The sequence below is a fragment of the Pinus tabuliformis genome, chromosome 7 (genome assembly GCF_031772625.1).
Source record: "Pinus tabuliformis cultivar Carrire ecotype Pingquan chromosome 7, CPIR1, whole genome shotgun sequence".
Taxonomy (NCBI): Eukaryota; Viridiplantae; Streptophyta; class Pinopsida; order Pinales; family Pinaceae; genus Pinus; species Pinus tabuliformis.
The window spans coordinates 1925918693-1925938306 of NC_142293.1; positions in this window are offsets into that span (position 1 = coordinate 1925918693).

The window sequence follows — 19614 nt, forward strand, 5'->3', positions numbered from 1 at the left end:
ATGGAAGGCATAATTCATTACCCTCTGAAATGTTGCCCCTGCGTTCTTTAAACCAAAGGGTAATTTTTGATATGCAAATGTGCCCCACGGACAAATAAATGCAGTCTTTGACTGGTCCTGTGGGCAGATATTTATTTGATTATACCCGGAGAATCCATCCATAAATGAAAAGATTTCACATCTGGTGCATTCATCAATTATCTGGTCGATGAAGGGTGTAGGGTAGTTGTCTTTTGGACAAGCTTGATTTACATCCCTATAATTGACGCACACTCTAATTGTTCCTTGTTTTTTCATAACAGAGACAATATTCGATACCCAATCGGTTAGAGGAACCGGGTAAATGAAACCATCATGGAGAAGTTTTTCAACTTATGCTCTGATGGTAGCGGCTTTCTTGGGGTGCAACTACCGTAGCCGTTGTCGTACTGGTTTGACATCTGGATACATCTTGATTTCGTGTTCAACGATACTCGAGTCAATGCCTGGCATTTCATTATATGACCAAGCAAAGACATTGTTATAGGGAAAAGTGTCTACACAGAACTGCTTATCCCACTAAGGTGTGATAGCTACCTTAGAAACAAACAAAGCAAAGCTACTTTCGTTTTTCCTTTATGAAGTGTAGATGAGAGAAGAACAAAGAATACCAACCTCTGTCTTGCGCTAATCTCCTGATTCGATTCCTCTCTCCCTTGATAGTCTTTCGCTACTTGTTCCCTTGCACGCCCAGCTTCACAGAGTACCTGTAAGATCACAGTAGCATAGCACTATACAAGAACATGGATCTATAATCATAAAAAATCTAGGATCAGATGTAAATTGACCATACAAATGCAGTAAACATAAATGACACAAGAGTATGGAGGAAAACTTGAATAGCTTTTATTGATAAACAAGAAAGAGCCAAGGGGAGTTACAACCAGTTGTTCTGACCCAGCATCATCCTCTTAGCAAGGAAGCTACTCTTCACCTCATACAAAGCTTAGATCACCCAACAATTTGATGTTATCTCAAGAAACCAACAGCGATTCCTTACAATATGCAAAATTCCAGCCTCTAGATCTCTGGGATGAGGGATCCATATATAGATATATGTTAGGGGGTGTTACACAGTAATTTATCACTGTCTTCCTACCAGTCTTCCTACTGTGTCATGAGTCCAATTAATCATGCTCATGCTCTCTAATGTTGCCAAATGACCCACTTTGCCAAATTTTTACTATCATCGCGACTGTTGTCAAAATAAACGCGCTGACGGGCGCTCCATAACAGACCGAATGCGTTTCCAGTGCGGAAGTACACGTGATTCCCGCACTGGTCGAATTTCATGAGACAACGCATTTGTTATTTATATCTGATCACGCTGATGTGACTTTCTTTGTTATTCAGTAGCAATGTCAGCGCTCCAGTGCAGTTATGAACCCGCGCTGATCCAGTTTGGGCGAGTTTGTTCTAACAGTCAGCCTTCCAGATGACTCCAGACCTAGTTGTTGGCCTTGTAAATGTCGCCCTCCCTTCTCTGGCATGTCTGTTTCGTCATTTGAGCCACCTTCCTTGGAGATAAGCTCATCCTCCCACCATTCATGGAGACTCCTTCTCCTACTTAAACCTCTACCATTGCCATGAGCAGCTAGTTTTGGAATTGATAGTGCTTGGAGTGTTGCTGCTAGTGTGTGAGCTTGATAGGTAGTTGGTGTGACAAGTGTGGGATTGCTAGAGAGCTTGAGGAAGGTTGTGAAGTGTTTCTTTCTTGTGTAAACTTGTGTGAGAGAGAGTTTTTGTCTTGGGAGATCTACCTTCAAGGGTGAATGCTTGAGAGACTTGCTAGCTGGACCCTCTTGAGAAGGATTTGACGTCAGAACTATGGTTGTATTCTTCTTTGTTTATTAATAATAGACGACTATCATTATGGTTCCACTCTTAATGTCTTTATGATGATGTTTGAGTTATATCCTTTCTGACTGATATATAGTTACATCTACTGGATTTTATGCTTGTGTTTGTATCGTTCTTTGCATGTGCAGGTGTCCGTGCAGGAGGATCGTGAGGATTGTGACGAGCTGGAGCAAAGGAACGGGAGCTTCAACTCTTCTACAAGTATTAGCGTTGGGATCCAGGTAGGCCTTCATCATTGGTCTTTTATTTGTAATTAGGAACCTGCGTCTTAGCGTTGTTTGATTGTTGCTAGACCTTGTTTGGACTAGTAGGGATCGCGTCTGTCCGCAGAGGGGATTTACCTCCACAACAATTTGGTGACTCCACTGGGGAGTTAGCTTGTTGTTTGATTTGTAAACTTTAGACGGAGCCTGAAGTACGGCCAGATAGCCTTCGAAATGCTATTGCTTTGCATTAGCGAAGTATATCAACGCCACTTCAGTCAATCTCCGGTTTGGTTTACGAACTAAACAACTTGGAGTTTGTCTTGTCTCTTTGGTTTCTCTTGTTTTGATTGCTTAGATAGCTTTCTGGGTTGGATGCTCTGTTGTCTCTTGCTGCCTGGTCTGTCTGGATACTGTCGACCAAGCCTTGGACTGCTTGTTTTTATTTTTAAGCTAGCAAACTTGATTGGCGCTCTTTTTTGCATGACAGTCGCGCCAATTGGCGCCACTTGCCAGTGTACAGCCCACGCCAATCCTCAATTGGCGCTAGTTTTCCGCCTGACAGTCGCGCCAGGCCTGTGAACTTTTCCAGTTTGCTTGTTTGCAGCCTTCCAAGCTTGGGTTTTGTGTCTAGCTACACCTTTTTCAATCACTTGAGTGTGTCAGAGTCTTGTTTGACTGGTTTTGAGTTTTTTTTGGCAAATTATTAATTTGATTTCCTTTGATCATTACTTGGAGGTTTGTCTCAGTCTAAATTGTGTATGAGTGTTAATCGCCTTTGAGTGTTTTTAGTTTATGATCTTTGGAACTCACACCCGTTTTTCTTGATTTGCACTTGATTGGTTCTTAGATTACATTAGAATCATCGTGTGTTTGAGAATTCTCTTGCATAGATCACACTTGCATAATTAGAATTCTCATTTTTAGGATATGAATGAAAAGTGTGCATAGATTACATTTGCATACTTTGGGTGTTTGCCATTTTCCACCGATTTCACATTTTAGCCCTAGGGCATCTAGTGGCTTTGTGCATCGAGCCTTCCTTAGGAGTTTTGGTATTCTGTTGGTCCAGTCAACTTTTTGGTTACTCTCTTGCACTTGTTCAGTGATTGTTAAACTTTTTATTGCGTTATTCGAGTGATTCTCTTCTTTTCGCTTGGATTTCGCTTGGCTTCGTTTTGGGCTTCGATTACATGGCCCATTGAGGTCTTTGAGATCTTCTCTTGGTTCTGAAGGACTGCCTTGGTATTTACGGACTTGATTGCGTTCTCATTGAGTGAAATTTGTCTCTTTTACTCGGTGTTATTGTCTCTCAAAATTTGTTTAGTGCACTTTGGCATTGAAAAGAAAACGAACAGTCTCTTTTGCGTTGAATTAGTTAATGGAAATTAGAGCTTTTCATTGATTAGTGACTTTAAAGAAAATTTTGCTTATTGCCATTAGCTGCATTAGAGTGGTTTTTGATTGTTTATGGTCATTTTTTTTGATCGAAAAGTTCTCAACTCTCTCGTAGTTAGTGTTCATCGAACGAAATGATACTTTTTGGCATATAGCTTGCATTTAGGGAATTGTGAGAGATTACATACGGTAGGACCTGGAAATCGAAACCTAATCAAAGATCAACCGTAAAATGAACTGAATGAACTTAAAAACGCATTGGAACATAACGCTCACTATTTAGAGGTCTAGGCTAGAGACGTGCTCCGGCGTCGTTAAACCTAGTCACTTTTGTTTCACTTAAGGTTGGGTGATTCCTCCTTCCGTGACGCAACAAGTGGTCTAGCATGGACTTGAGCTCCCACGTACCATTGAGTATATGGGGAGACCCCACTAGGTTATCATCCTTTATCCACAGGAAGCTGTGTCTGTCGCCTTACAAGCCGTAACGCACCGAACACAACATTCGTGAAGATTGACTACCGTACGGGAAGTCCTTGGTTTTCATATGACTGCCAAGGTGTATATGTAGTTTTACGGATTTGTTTGGTAAACCCTTTTGCCTAGTTCTCCAGAGTAGTCACTTTTGATCCTTTTCGGACTCCTTAAAAGAAAAGGCTCACTTGAGCAGTTTGTCACTTCGGGCTCACAAAAAATTCGAAGGCGACTAGAGTCACCTTTTTCTCCTTTTCTCGACTCTTAAAACATGAAAAGGTCAAGTTGTGTCCTTGCGTCTTACAATTTATTTGGCCGCGATTAACATTACCCGGTTAGATTTTGTTTCTTTAGCTTGAGTAGGCTTCTTTTTGTTCTCGATGGCAACTTTTCCGGGGTTCACCAACCCAGGGATCCCCTCTGACGGGAACCCTGGTCATTTCGCTCCTTTTGGAAATGTTGGTGCTCCTTATATGGCAACGTTGTCCCTCCCAGGGTTAACTGTTGGGTTGCCGGTTTGGTTGTTCTCAACCTCTTTGGTCCCTGCCGTCTCACCGTCTAGTCAATTCGTCCCTCCACCTGAGCAATGTCATGTTGATTCTAAGGTGGATCTCTCCCCTTCTACGCCCACTGCTACGTCCTCCTCTTCTACTTCACATGGTGAACGTCTAGATTCGAGTAACCAGGTGGCTAAGAAGAAGAAGAAGAAGACGAAGAAGAAGAAGGCTCCTAAGGGAGAGGTTACAAGTGCAGCTACCCCCTCGAGTACACCTGAAGTCAGGCCCCCTTCCGCTCTTCCGCGGAAGGTCAAGTTTCCTTGTCGATTATGCAAGGAGGACCATCTTCTTCGCGATTGTCCTGGCATTCCCAGGGTACTAGATGTATGGTCTCGCGATCCGGCCCGCCCCTCATCGTCCTCTGAAGCTCACAGTGATGCTACCTTATCAGTTGGGAATGGTAAGGGAAAAGGGAAGATTCGAATCCCCTATAGACTTTGTGAAGGCAATCATCCCCTTCACCTTTGTCCACTCATGGATAAAGCCTCCGGTGTCTTGGAAAGTCTTACAGCTCCTTCACCCCAACTTCCCGTTGGTTATCAACGTCTCTCTGTAGCCGCAGATCGTTCCCCTGCTGACAAAGAGATTGCTTCAAATTCTTCTCTTGTCCAGGCCCCTCTTCCCGAACCCGGCTGTCCCCAGCCTGTTCCAGACCAACCATTGGTCGGAAAGAGTGTCGACTCGAGTCCACCGCTCGGTCACTCTGTTTTGGAAGAGAATCACGCCCATGTTCTTCTCGTCTCTTCAGTTTCTCCTAAGTACCGAAATGACTCTCCTAACCCAGCTGCTCCCGAAGGTTCTCCTTCGGTTCCTTTAGCACATGGGGGCAATCATACGATTCCCCCACCAAGTAGTCTGGTCGCTTCCTTTCATTGGAATTGCCTGATCGCCGGTCACCTTCCATCCCATATGCCTTTCGAGATCATAGTACATGCCTGTGCTAAGGCAGTACCTGGTACTGTTTTGGATGAAGGGGCGTCTGTCAGTCTTATGCCGTACACTACTTGGCAAGCTTTAGGTTCCCCGCAGCTTGGGCCAGTCACTCAGAATCTGTTGGCCTTCGACGGAGGAGCCTGTCCATCTCTAGGAGTTTTCCCGAAGTTCCCTATTACTTTGGGAGGCAAAACCGTCTATATAGACGTCTTGGTTACCCAAGGTGTCTTAGACTTTAGTCTTCTCCTTGGTCGCGACTATGTTTACGCCATGGGGGCCCTCGTTTCTTCGATTTTCAGTGTGGTTTGCTTTCCGCACGATGGAAGAATTGTGACTATCGATGAAGTGTCATTCGTTAGTCCCCTGATGCCTCCTGCGCCGTTGTCGTCCCCTCCTAGTTTTCATCCACCAGTTGCATCTCCCCCACCACAGATCAACTACGTGGCCACCTATCCCATGCTTGGATCCAGTGATGCCGCCATCGTGCATAGTGTCCTGGGGGCATTGGGCCCTGACTTCTAAGATGTTTCCCTTCCACCGGGAGTGGAAATCTTGGAAGCCCCGACTTTCTATTCATTGTGATGAATTTGGGTGGAGCATAGTTCACTTTCCTATGTCAAGCTCCTTAAAAAATGAAACTGGGTCCGTTCGGAGCATAGTTCACTTTCCTATGTCAAGATCCTTAAAAAATGAAACTGGTTCTGGTTGAGCATAGTTCCTGATCTTGTGTCAAGCTCGTTAAAAAATGAAACAAGGGTTATGAGGATAGTTCTTTTACTGTGTCAACCTCATTAAAAAATGCAACAACCCCTTTTCCCAATCGAGTCTTTGATTAAGATCTCGCAAAATCCAAGTCGAGTCTTTCCAAGATCTCGAAAGTGAACCTTCATTCCATCCACTTTGTTGAATGCAATGAAGCTTGGGGGGCATGTACCTCCTTTTGCGTCATTATGTTGGGGGCATGGGAACTTATAACAAGCATAGTTTTTCGTTTCAAGCTTGTGTAAACATGAAACAGAATCCAAGCAAAGTTCTCCATGGTTCAAGCTTGTGTAAAAATGAACGCATACCCGATTTAAATCTCGTGATTGCCATTTTTATCCGCTGAATTCTGCTAGATGAGCCTTGGTTGTTTTCATTCCATCGCCGCCATCTCTTTGGCCGATCATATGCTTTCACTTGGTTGTTTTTCCTTTCTTGAGGAACTGCAGCGATGAGTGGTTTTATTAGCCAGCCTCTTGACCATTACATGTTTTGGGCAGTTCCACATTGCCGGAACCAGTTGCTACCCTTTATACCACTTGTTCCTCTAGGATGAGTCACCTTTAAGCTCTTTTCTGACTCGTAAAATATGAAAATATTGCCGAGTATTTTCCCTTTTTGACTCGTTAAAGAGAATAAAAATGGAGGTCTACTTTCAGCTCTTTTCTGACCGTTTAAAGATGAAAAGATTGCCGAGTTGTCCCTCTTGACTCTTTAAAGGTAATAAGAGGCGGTTTGCTTTAAGCTCTTTTCCGATCGTGTAAAAAACAAAAGATTGTCGGGTCTTTGTCGTTTCAGGCTCATTAATGGTTACGAAACGACGTGATATCGATCGCTTTTTTACTTTTTCAGGTCGAAATCACTACTCATGAAAAGTACTCCTCGATTGTAATGGTCGGGTGGTTCTTTCGAGCATTGTTTTATACTTTTTCGGGCTCGAGAGACACAACTTTACGAAAAAGGACCCCCCTGGAGTTCAATTTTCTGCTGTCTTTTCAGACTCTCTAAATAGGAAAAGACGCCGAGTTCTTCCTTTGTCAGACTCGTTAAAACTTAATGACATCGGATTCTATCGTAATGACGCCTTACAAGCATATGCTACCCCCGTCAAGCTTGTCATAAAAAAAAATCGGGGTACTCGCCAGAAATGGTGGGGAAAATGGACCCATAATTATTATTGTGTTGGCAGTATGTCGCTCTTGAACATGGCACTTATCTGCATTCGTGTCTTGGTGGGGACATCTCATCTTGTTTTACACTAGCCTCCGTGGGTTTGGGTTATCCTATTTGACCTCTCATCTGCTCATTGTTTTGTCACCATGTCCCTTGATCATTTGATGTCAAATACTGCCAAGTCCACTGTCGTGTCGCCGATATGTTCAAGAGAAGTTGACCTCTGCAGCATTACAACCTCCCTCTAATACCTCACATAATTCTGATTCACCACACAATATTCTTCCTCTGTCTCGTGTCACTGATGTGGGAAACACTATGGCCCACCTTTGATCAAGGTCACTTCCTGTCGACTTCAACTCATTATCCAGGAAGCTGATCTAGAGACTCCCTTCCAGTGCCTTGGAGCCTGCATGCCTCAATGGCAGGTTCTTCATGTTTGACGAGAGGTTTTCATCATTGGCCTCCGATCAAATGATTCTACGGGTGTTCGACGCCAGCTCACTTATTCGCACGCCGTAGATTGTACCTATAGTACCTTGAGGACCATCGTCATTATTGGTGGTACCTCTCGCGTCTGTTAAACAACTTTCAGTATTGGCTGGTAATCAGACGATGTTCATGCATGTTCGACTTCAACTCATGTATTCGCATGCCTGAACTTGTACTTTGTTCGGGTCGAGATGGAGCACAAGACCCTGGATTTTGTCTGTTGGAATCCAGGCTGCGATTTGTGGATTATTATGATCATTACATGACTCATTCACTGGATGGCTGCGACCATGCCTGAGTCTATTTATCGATCCTCTCTGGGTGGCTGCGTCCATGCCTTGGATCTAGATTATTATGTGCTCTGTTATGGATGGCTGCGCCCATACCACATATATCATGTACTTGAGATATCAGTTGTACTTCTTTTCGCAGGTTCTCCGGCGGCCGTGTTTTCAGTCACACATATTCTTGTAAAGCATTTCACCCCTCTCTCTCTCGGGCCTCATGCTTTAGGGGGCATCTGTTACACAGCAATTTGTCACCGTTTGTCACCGTCCCTTTTACCCCTCACCCGCACACTGGAGGACTCATTCCGGGACCTGTGAAAAGTGACATGACTTGAAACCACTTGCATCATATTCCTCTAAGTATGAGCTTCATATGCCCTGAAGACATCTCCTGCAAAATATTCATGAAAACAGCTCTTTTTGCATTAGCGCAGGTCCACAATTCACTGCCCGCGCCAATGATGGAAATCCTCTAAAGAGGGCGTGCCATTGGCGCTCTGTCTCAGAGTCGCACTCACGCTAACCGAATTGAGTAAAGTTTTTAACCAACAAGCTCCCGAAGGTTCTCTTCAACCCATTCACCAACTGAATCTATGTTGAGCTAGGATGGTTTGGCTTCGAATCTCCATAGAAGGGAAAGTGGTTTGCCACCTATCACGGAAGTTTCCAAGTGATAAAGCCAATCCCATGAATAATGTGGTTGATCCTATCTCTTTCCTCTCTATCTATTAAATCTTGCCTCTATGCCTTTAGCAAGCTAGTCAGTAGTTTCAGGAGTTCAAGAGTTTGAAGCTGAAAGAGCCTTCTTTGCACCCATAAGGCCAAATCTAAGTAAGGAGATTCTTGTCACCCAAAGAGAGAGAGGCTTGTTCCCATCCCAACAAGCTTTGCAAGACTTGTGTAGCTGACTACCCAGCCAAAGGAGGATTTGACGTCAGAACAATGGTTGTATTTTTCTTTGTTATTTATCAATAATAGATGACTATCATTATGGTTCCACTCTCATTGTCCTATGTTTGATGTTGAGTTATATCTTTTCTGACTGATATATAATTGCATCTACTAGATTTTATGCTTATATTCGTGTTGTTCTTTGCATGTGCAGGTGTCCAATCACGGAGATCGTGGGGATCGTGACCGGCCGAGGCAAAGGAACGAGGGCGACATCTCTTCTACGAACACTAGCGTTGAAATCCAAGTAGGTTCTCACCATCCACTTTTTATTTGCAATTAGGAACTTGCGTGATAGCATTGTGTGATTGTTGCTAGACCCGGTCTGGGCTAATGGGATCGTCTCTGTCCGCAGAGAGGATTTACCTCCACAACAGGGGGATGAGTCAGCTTGTGATTTGATTAGTGTCTTCCCTCTGATAGTTCTTGCTTCCACTTGGAGATTGATGATCTCTTACTCATCCTTGGTCAAATTCAGAGAGGCAAGTGTCACAGGAGAAGTTTCTAGAAGTTTCCATGCCTCACCACCTCGCGAAATGACATTTCCATTTGTCACTTCTCCCCCATCGCACCCCATAGAAGGGCTTTTTGAAATGCAATGCACCCACACAGTGTGTTTAGGTGAGATGCAACGCACTTTGCCTATGGAGCAGCTGAAATGATCCTGTTTTGACCAGTTCTGAGTAGTTTTTCATGGAGAACTTCTGGGAGAAGCTGTAATCAGTTGACCTTGTTCCTTTAGGGGTTAGAAAAACACTTTTAGGGACTTAGGAGCCCTTGGTTTATGGACATTTCATGCTTGGGGTTGCAGTGCCCAAAAATGTCTATAACAGTTGCCCCCTAAAGCATGAGGTCGTTAATATTTTTGATGTCGGGTGAAATGCTTTATTATGAGGATCTAAAGTTCTTTCAAGCTGGGAGGAGACCTGTAATAAGATACAATATAATACATTATCTTCATAATATTTTCATGATCTAGCTGAGGCGGGCATTCCCATGCTCAACTTTATAAATTCATTTTCATGTACATAGGACAGACAATCGTCTGAGTGTAGACTGATGATTCTGGTAGAGCCATCATCCCTTTGATTGGATGATTATCTGTGTAGCAATGATGTACATTTGATGTCTTTATTTCCCTGAATATATATCGCAGCCCGGATGTATGAAACTAGATCTAGGGTCTTCAATCTCATTCGATCTTCACTCGAAGTACAAGTCGATCCATGTGAGAGATGTTCTGGAGTCGAACATGAAAAGACATCGCCTGATTACTAGCCAATGATGTAAGCTGTTAACAGGCGCGAGAGGAATCACCGATAATGATAATGACCCTCAAGGTACTGCAGTACAATTCACGTGGTGTGAATAAAGGACTTGGCGTCGAACACCACGCAAATCTTTTGGTCGAAGGTCATTGGTGTAAACCTGTCACCAGAAGTGAGAAACTTGCCATTGAGGCATGCAAGCTTCAAAGTACTGAATGGGGTGTTCCTAGATCGACTTCTTGGATAATGAGCTGATGTCGACAAGAAGCGATCCGTCATAGGAGGGCCTTAATGAATCCCACATCAATGACACGGAACGGAGCAAATGATTTTAATGGAGGTGAAAACGATCTGGTGATATAAGGTTCAGGGTGGCGGTCATGAAAGAATGGAGCGTAAATGTATTGTAGCGGGTGAGACACAGGTGAATTCTCTGAATGACTTCTCTTGAACATATCGGCGACACTGACGTGATGGATTGGTAGCATTAACCCCAAATGTGGATGGTGTGATGGGACCATGGTGATGTGACCGATGAATGAAACAACCCAACCTGACTTGGATGCGGAGTGAAAGTGTCATGTTCAAGAGCGACTTGCTACCAACAAAGTTTCTTCAAGTTTTATTCCCAATTTTTCCCCAGTCATTGCTGACCAGTACCTCTTTATTTTTTTCAAGCTTGAGGAGGATAACATATGCTTGTTCTATAATTTTCCCTTCAGGCAAACCCATTGCTATGTTTTAACGAGCCTAGCGATAGTGAAAGTCGTTCTCGTCTATAGACAAGTTTGTCGCTATTAAGTTTTAACGAGTTTAACGACAAAGATAACTCGGTCCTTTTCAATTTTAGAGAGTCTGAAAAGGAACGTAAAGGAAATTCCAAAATTCCTTTTTCATCATCTAATCCCTTAAGTCCGAAAAAGTATAAAACAATACAGAAGGGATTAATTTTCGATCCTTTGAATGAGCCGAACAAAACAAGCGCTCGATCTTTTTGTGTAATAATCCCTCAGGTCCAAAAAGATTAAAATTTATAGGAGGGATAGCACTTCTGGTCCCTTTAACGAGATGGAGAGGCCAATGGCTTGGCAATCTTTTCATATTTTACGAGTTAGTTGAAAAGAGCTTAAAGGAGACTCGTCTTTTGAGGAACGAGTGATAAAATTGGGTAGCAGCTGATTCCATGTAAGGTTTAGAATGTTCCAATCATGGCAGTGTTACAAGGATGGCTAGTGAGATCACTCTTCGCAGCTGTTCCTCAAAAGGGGTAAACAATCAAATGGAGGTGAATGATTGGCCAATACAGAGTGGAGGTGATGGTGAGAACACGACCAAGGCTTTTAAAGGCTGAAGTACTACATTCATGATGGTTATTTACCGGGAAATAGTTCATTTTTTAGTGAGCTTAAACGTGGGGGGAAACATTTGCTCATGCTTATGTTTATTTTTTAACGAGCTTGAACTATGCGCTAAAACTGCTCGATTAATCCAGTCGTATAATAAGAATGTCCCATTTAAAAACGACAATTTTTAGAGTTTTGCGCCACATCCTTTCTTTATGCAAGTTAGGAAATGACCAATCCTACGAGTTTAAAGGGTTAGAGGACCTACAAATTTAAAAAATAAATGGTCTCTGTTCGCTTGCATGCCAAAAGGTTTGCATGCCCCCAGGTATAAAATAAAGTTTCAAGGCCACCTTTTGTTCAAACCGACAAAACATTTGTTTTATCAGGAAAGGTATACCTCTTTCAGGTTACCCAAAGATTGTTCTATTCACAACGCAAACAAAACACTTCTTCGGCGATGTCTACCAAAATAGACAAAGGTGAGTGGAGGAGGCTACTCCACTCACATAACTTTGACAAGAGAATCTTGTTCCAGAATAACTCCCTCTTCCAATAATGGATGGGAGTACAAACCAGTCATATATCTCTCGCGGAAACCTACCCTATACCCGAAGTTTTCCTGCCGAAGCATACCAGGGTGCATTCCCCCTGGGTTTCAGTCATGTCCCCCGAATCACTCGCGCTCATCGGGTGGGCGGACTGGGGATTGATGATACATTCCTTGTGTGAAAAGACCATTTAGGGATGGTATATGACTATTTGCTATGCGTGATCCGGGAAATGAAAGCTGGTCCACGAGCTTGACCACTCTTCCTTCGTGCATAAAACATATTACTCTAAAGTGTGAGGAGACAATGGCTCCCATGCAATAAATATAGTCTCGTCCAAGGAGTAGATTATAATCTAGGGGTCCTTGAACTACCATTACGTTCATGTGAACGATTTTTCCTCTCAATGTTATGGGCACATTGGGAAGGATCCCTAATGGTCGACTGGTTCCTTTGTCAAAGCCTGTTAGATTTCTCATCTTAGGCAAAAACGATGGCGAACCAAGCGCTTTCCAAGCAGTCGAGGAAAGGATACTCACAGAAGCCCCTTCATCTATGATGGTACCGGCCATAACCATTCTATATACTTGAGCAATAATTTGGAATGGTACACTAGCTGGTAAACGGGGTCTGCCTAGTTGATTCCAGTTGAAGGAAACAACTAGGTTGCTTGGAGGTGGGACCGAATAAACGGCCGGGTACGACTCTGACGAACTTCCCTCCTATGGTAAAGGAATGGGTAAATTGCCCCCATGTTCATCGGAGTCTGTGCTTACGAAAAGAATTTGGACGGTGTCATCCTTATTCTCTTCTGTGATTGTATCATCTGAAGACGGAACCTCTGAAGGCAAGACCGGGTCAACTGCCGCCTCAACCTTTTGACTTTCGTCTGGTGTGGATTCAGATGGTTTTTCTTTGATGATAGAAACTTCGGCCGACCACCTGTGCGGGTCAGCCAGATTCTCAACTAATGACGGACTCGGCAAGAGTTTTTTATATCCAGGAGGAAGTCGTAACGGTGAAACCGAATGATCATCCAAAACTCTTTTAGCCTCGTCGAAGAAGGGACAATAGTGGACAGCATGATCACCTTCGCACAGTTTACAAGGAAATCTGTATTTTCCTTTTTGTCCTGGGGCTTCACTTTCACTAGTTGACGGTGTGTTTTCAACATGATTATCAGAGGTTGACGACACCGGGTTGTGCAAATGACGAGACCAGTCCCTTAAGATTTGAGGGATGCAAGTACAATCTCTATGTTAGTGGTCTCCTTTGCAAATGACACATGGTGATTTAGGCCTGGTCGGTGCAGTGTGTAGATTTTCGCTAGACGACGCTTGGTTGCCCCCTTTCGCTTTTGGCTCCTTCTTCTTCTTCTCTTTCTTCTTCTTTTCCTTCTTCTTCTCAGGTACTTGATTTTTGGCTTTAGCAACCCCATCAAGCGAAGAGGAAGGAGGAGAGGAAGAATTGGAGGAAGTAGAAGGTTGGTGGGTAACTCTGGACTCGTCTAGTTGCTGATTCGATTGTTCAGGAATTGCGGTGTTCTGAACGACAGAGGTTCAGAAGAGCCATACAGGCAAGCCGATTGTCAATCCTGGAAGTGACAATGTGGCCATATGGGGCGCACCAACATCTCCCCAAGAGGAGAAGGGACTAGGATTTCCTCCAAGGGGAATTCCTTGGTTGGTGGGTTCCATTTTCTCAACCTAAGATCAACGTAGGAAAGGGTGATGATTATTCCGTTTAAAATAAATTTTAGACGCTTTGACACAACTTGTTTTTTCAATTTTTAAGAGTCGAGAAAAAACAAAAGATGACTCTAGTCGCCTTCGATTTTTAATGAGCCTGAAGTGACAAGTGCTCAGATGGAGCTTTTCCGTTAAGGAGTCTGAAAAGGAACGAAAGGGACTGCTCTGGAAATCTAGGTAGAGGGATTACCAAACCAATCGCAAAACTGCAGAATACTTTTTACGGTACGGCAGTCAATCTTCTCGAATGCTGTGTTCAGTGCATTGCGATTGATAGGGCGGCAGACACGGCTTCCTATGGATAAAGGATTAAGCCTATTGTGGTCTCCCAAAATATACTCGATGGTACGTGGGAGCACAAGTCCATACTGGCACTTATCGTCTCAAAGTGGAGGAATCACCCAACCATCAGTGAGAACAATAGTTACCAGGCTTTACGACGCCGAAATATGTCTCTAGCCTAGACTTCTAAATGTTGTGGGTTAGGTTCCAAAGCGTTGTTAGATTCATTGAATTTATTTTATAGTTGATCTTGTTTATGAAGTTTGCCTTTCGGGTTCACCACGAGATGTAGATGTGAAATTCCTAAAATGTAATCTAAGATGATAAACAATCTTTTTATCTTCTTTGTGCAATGAAAATCCTAGCTACTAAGGAAAGAGAGACAGAATTCTTTGACAAAGAGCAAAGAGCACACTCTAAATGCACTTTCCTAAATCAAACCAATCAAACAGCCTAAATGCAAATGCACATGCATGTATTTGTTTTCAAATTTCTTAGTATGTAAATGGTAAAAAGAAAGTTGATGCACAAATCTAAATTACTTTTCAAGCGACAGTTATCAACAAGTTTCTTTTCGAAATAAAAAATGGAGGTAATCACAACACCCTACGATTTTGAAATGAATACTTGTTTTTGACACTAGAAAAATTACAAATTCAGACCAAATACAATAGTAACAGGATAATTGACTATCTACAACAATCAAATTCTTTCCTATGATTGAAAACGACACTTGCAACACTTTCAAATCAAAGGACGACAGTACGATTACGTTACTTTTTGCAAATGAGAACTGAAAATGACTCAACAAACACACAAAAACATTTACAGTTCTTTTGTACAAAGGAGGCGGAATAACAGCAAGGAAAAGGGGTCTCAAACAGAGATATACTGATCACAGGCAGCAAAATTCATGAATAGAACTGGAAAGAATGAATTGCAGAAACCAAAACTGAATAATGCCTAGTCTGATCAGCGCACCTGTAACACAGAGAATTTGAAATGCAGCGCACCTACTACACTCGGGAAGTGTGCTAAATTTCAGATTCACAGAACAGTACCTACGCTGGGCTAGAGACGAGACTTTTCTTGGGTTTCGGGTCACAGTTTGTAGTTCAGTTCATGGGTTTTGGCCGAGCAAATGGTAATCAATAATGCAACAATCAGGGGTATATCTAAGGAGGATCTAAGAGCTATCACAAGGGCAATCAGAGAGTTTGTAAATCAGTTGTTTAATTTATAAACAAATCCCGGAGATTGACTGAAGCGACATTTATCTACTTTGCATTTGCATAGCAAATGCAGTTCGAAAGCTACCTGGCTCGACTTCAGGCTCCGTCTGTAAGTTTATAAAATAGACAACAAGGAAGATAAACAAACAAACTAATTCGTCCCCAGTGGAGTCGCCATTTTGTTACAGGGAAAAGTGTCTACACAGAACTGCTTATCCCACTAAGGTGTGATAGCTACCTTAGAAACAAACAAAGCAAAGCTACTTTCATTTTTCCTTTATGAAGTATAGATGAGAGAAGAAAAAAGAAGACCAACCTCTGTCTTGCACTAATCTCCTGATTCGATTCCTCTCTCCCTTTATAGTCTTTCGCTACTTGTTCCCTTGCACGCCCAACTTCACAGAGTACCTGTAAGATCACAGTAGCATAGCACTATACAAGAACATGGATCTATAATCATAAACAATCTAGGATCAGATGTAAATTGACCATAGAAATGCAGCAAACATAAATGACACAAGAGTATGCAGGAAAACTTGAATAGATTTTATTGATAAACAAGAAAGAGCCAAGGGGAGTTACAACCATTTGTTCTGACCCAACATCATCCTCTCAGCAAGGAAGCCCCTCTTCACCTCATACAAAGCTTAGATCACCCAACAATCTGATGTTATCTCAAGAAACTAGCAACAATTCCTTACAATATGCAAAATTCCAGCCTCTGGATCTCTGGGATGAGGGATCCATATATAGATATCTGTAAGGGGGATGAGTTAGCTTGTGATTTGATTAGTTTCTTCCCTCTGATAGTTCTTTCTTCCACTTGGAGATTGATGATCTCTTACTCATCCTTGGTCGAATTCAGAGAGGCAAGTGTCACAGGAAAAGTTTCTAGAAGTTTCCATGCCTCTCCACCTCGCGGAATGACACTCCCATTTGTCACTTCTCTCCCATCGCACCCCATATAAGGGCTTTTTGAAATGAAATGCACCCACACAGTGTGTTTAGGTGAGATGCAACGCACTTTGCCTATGGAGCAGCTGAAATGATCCTGTTTTGACTAGTTCTGAGCAGTTTTTCATGGAGAACTTCTGGGAGAAGCTGTAATCAGTTGACCTTGTTCCTTTAGGGGTTAGAACAACACTTTTAGGGACTTAGGAGCCCTTGGTTTATGGACATTTCATGCTTGGGGTTGTAGTGCCCAAAAATGTCTATAATAGACATCTCTGAATTCGCAAAAAAGAGCGTTATATATTTCTAGTTCTGAAGGAGAACAACATTTGCCAACACAAATATTCTCTACAACATCTGTTTTGGTTGAGATATTTATGGCGATAGTCTCTTCAATGTTGGACAAGTTTCGCTCGGAATCCACCATGTCTACAATATTTGATAGGAAATCCAAAACTGAAGGATGAAAAAGGTCATCAGGAGTATTTTCTTCACAATCCGGAAGAAGGGAACGATGGTGGTAATCTTCCCATGGTGCCCCTTCAATTATCATTGATTGAACAATTCCCTCGTTGGTGACATGCACTCGTGACCAAGGATCTGAAGGGGTGCCATATTCCTTAGACCTATCTATCCAAACGCTTGATGAGCGTTGATTTGCGTTTGCCTCCCATGCTAGGAACATTGATTGCTACAATATTTCTATTGGGCTTGGAGGCAATACCTGCGCATGATCCATGTTGATATCGTTTCTCGAGATCTTTTTAATTGAAGATATCATATTGCAGGTTCCTACCGACGCTACTTCTGCCAAATTGATTGGAGGTGGAAGGGAAAAAGTTCCCATTAATATAGGGTCTTTTAGTAGGCCTACTCCGATATTTTGAAGTGAATGGGGGCTTCCATGGATCATTGGAATGCTTCCCATAACTTGAGAACCATTGGGGAGGAAGTTTTGTTGATCGACGATTGTAATCCCTCCTTGAAAGGGAAATGCAATCTTCCTAAAATAGGTTGACACAACAACAGCCATTGCATATATCCATGGTCTTCCCAGTAGGATGTTGTAATCGAGATTTCCGTCGATTACTTCAACATCTATTTCTACTGTTTTCCTTCCTAGTTCCACCTTCAAGTTACTTAGAATACCATATGGGGTATATGTTCGTCCGTCAAATGCTTTTAATGTCGTCGAAGATCGCGAAAAGGTTGGAGATCCTAAAGTTTTCCAGCAACTCATCGACATAATACATGTAGATTCCCCCTCATCAATAATCGTTCGATGAATAGTTTTGTTGAGGGCTTTCACTTGAACGAGGAAAGCTAGTTGAACTGGTAACTGAGGATCATATCCTTTATGATCAAAGGATACAAGATTGGAATCATTTGGGTCTATCCCACCGATGGTTGATAATAAAGCTTTCTTTTGGGATGGGCAATTATGTAGTACCTCAAGAGTTGACATAGCGGATGGCGATTGGGCCAAATATTCCAATATATTATAATGCTGTGCTACTCTAGCACGAGGATTAAACGTCGACTTGTGTACTACTCCCTTTGGCGGTTTTATTGTCAACTCAGGAATGATGGGTGGCGCAACTTCTGTCGAAGTTGTTGTCGAACTACTAGGTTGATCTTTATCCTTGTTGTTCGACAGTTGTGGATTCCCATAATCTTTGTTCCTTGTCGATATCAAAGCATCATTTTGCTGTTTGGAAACTGACAACATCAGAACTTGAGACGGGGAAGCATTTCCACTGTCAACTAGATTTGTTCCTGGATTTGGAAACGAATCAGTTAATACTGCTGAGGTTTTTGAATTCTTGAAGAATTTTTTAAGCTCAGCTCTGTGTGGACAATCTGTGGTCCAATGATCCTCATCGCATATAAAGCATGGATTTCTTGGTTTCCTATTTCTCGGAGGGTTTGTAGAAGATATTTCAGGTGATGATTCTTCTTGTTTCTTCTTCTTCCCTTTGTTTTTCTTCTTGCCCCCTGGTTGCTTGGTTTCTTTGCCTTTATCTGTTGTGACGACATTTAATTCCGAGGTAAGAAGTTCCTCTTTTGCATTTTAACCGGAAATCTTACGGGCCTTTTTAGATGTAGCCTTTGTTGATTTCGTGTCTATTGCGCCAATCACGCCATCGCCGGCATGAGAGTCATTGTTTGATTTAGGAGGAGGAGGGACTGAGAATTCCAGTCTAGGAGCGTCAGGTATTTTATCTTAGAGCATGCCAGACTGAGTATAAATCAAGTCCAAATATTGCGCACGAGCAATAACCTGCTCTTCGGTGACGACTCCTCCTTTTTCCACATCTTCCGTGATGGAAGGCAATAATGACTTAATAAACCATTAAGCTAAAAGCTGATCGGGAAAATACGTTTTTACCATTCTACGATGACGTCGCCACTCATGTATATGATCAGATATGTGAGTGGCCGTTGTTTGTTTGAAATTGGTAAGAAGTTCCGTTCCCATTTCATACCTTATCGGTAACTGAAAACGGGTTAAAAAGGTTGTGGCTAGGGTACTAAAGTTGTCAAATGAAGCTCTGGGTAATTCGATATACCATTTTGCTGCCGGACCAGTTAACGTCCTCTGAAAAAGGCGAAGCCTAATCGAATCATCATTTAGGGTGTTTGTTAAACACCACAGATGAAAGGTCATCACATGATTCGACGGATCTTCACCCGGATTTCCATTAAATTTAAGAATATCTGATGGAAGTTTATGCGGAATCGCTGGCCACCAAGGGGTGTAAGCGATTGGATCGTTTATTAACCGATTTAAATTAGGTAACTCTAAAGTCGCCACGAAGGGTAACTGTTGATTCAGGTTAGGTGAAGCATACCCAGGATAAGATGGGATTGCCTGAGCAGTTGGTCTTTGCATACCAGCATAATGCATTTGATGTTGGTAACTTTGGTAAGGTTGATGGGCATGACCATTGTCGAATGGTTGATTTTGACCGTTTTGAATATACGGTTGCCCATTATTTGCAAAGATTTGTTGCTCAGAACCTTGGTATACTTGTTGGAACTGCGGTTGTTGGTATTGCACTAGCCATGGTTTTGAAGCCATGTGTTGTTGCCTGATACTAACTGTTTGA